At 40.1% G+C, this 1,025-nt stretch overlaps 1 protein-coding gene across 1 annotated transcript in view; it reads left to right on the forward strand.

The window, feature by feature from the left end:
- Positions 1–1,025, forward strand: part of LOC116686557 (nuclear factor 1 B-type) — a 71,584-nt gene that overhangs the window by 65,830 nt on the left and 4,729 nt on the right. The gene's annotated exons all lie outside the window — the stretch shown is intronic.

The following is a 1,025-nucleotide window of genomic DNA, read 5'->3' on the forward strand; positions in this document are numbered from 1 at the left end:
AGCAGTGAACAGCTAAAATAATGTCTTTTCTTAAGAGTACTCACCAGTTTTTCTCTGCAGGGCTGATTGTTTTTTTTTTCGGGTCTTGTGGCACTTTTACTTCCCTCTGCACGCACATTTCTACTTCCTGAATCACGGTGGAATTATATATAACGAACAACAACAACAACACCAACAAAACGACATGTAAACAGTCTCCAGTAGTGATCGTAGTTACACTGCAAGTGTGTGCAAAGGTCTATGTATGTATCTGAATGTACGTTTTAGCGGACTTTTTGGAAACCTTTTTTGTTTTTTATCTTTTCATTGACAGTTTAGGAGCCGCAGGTGTCCATTGTGAACTGTATAGCGAAGGCCTTGATATCCCTTCCTTTATTGATTTTAGAAACGCCGAGCGTTGGGCGATGCCTTCCAGCTGGTTACGTTTTGGTGCAGGGGCTAAAATTGCCACAAGATTAAAATCAGTGTAAATAAAGGCTCAACTTTTTGTGATTGTTACTGTTATATCCAGCCTATACTGCTAGCAGCTGTTTTTACTGCAGTCAATTACTGGAAGTGGATATATTTCCTATGCAAAACTGTTTAAACAATAAAATGAGCTATGCTACAAAAAGGACTTTTACATGATGTCTCTTTCTTGTGTTTGTTTTCTTATATTTGATTTTGAATGATTGCAATTTGAGACTTAGACACAGTTCCTGTTAGAGGGCTGACTGGGCGGTAAACAGGTAAACAGTTGGTTGGAAATTTGAAAAAAATCCAAAAAGCATTCAGGGACTGTATGAAAATGCCTTGGGTGGAGACGGGGGTGGGTTATGTGTTTTTTGCTTTCTCCTGATCCCAGATTCCTTCTTCCCTTGTGAGATTTCTCATAGAATAATTCCATAAAATCGGTGGAGGCTGTCTGGGAGAATCCTCTCCAACATGTGACTCAAGCATCATGTAATTGATAAGGCTATAGCATCATCTAATCTCATTTCTGTTTATTTTAAGTGGAATCCGCGGGTGGGGCCGGGGGGGGGGGG

This window comes from Etheostoma spectabile, unplaced genomic scaffold (genome assembly GCF_008692095.1).
Source record: "Etheostoma spectabile isolate EspeVRDwgs_2016 unplaced genomic scaffold, UIUC_Espe_1.0 scaffold394, whole genome shotgun sequence".
Taxonomy (NCBI): Eukaryota; Metazoa; Chordata; class Actinopteri; order Perciformes; family Percidae; genus Etheostoma; species Etheostoma spectabile.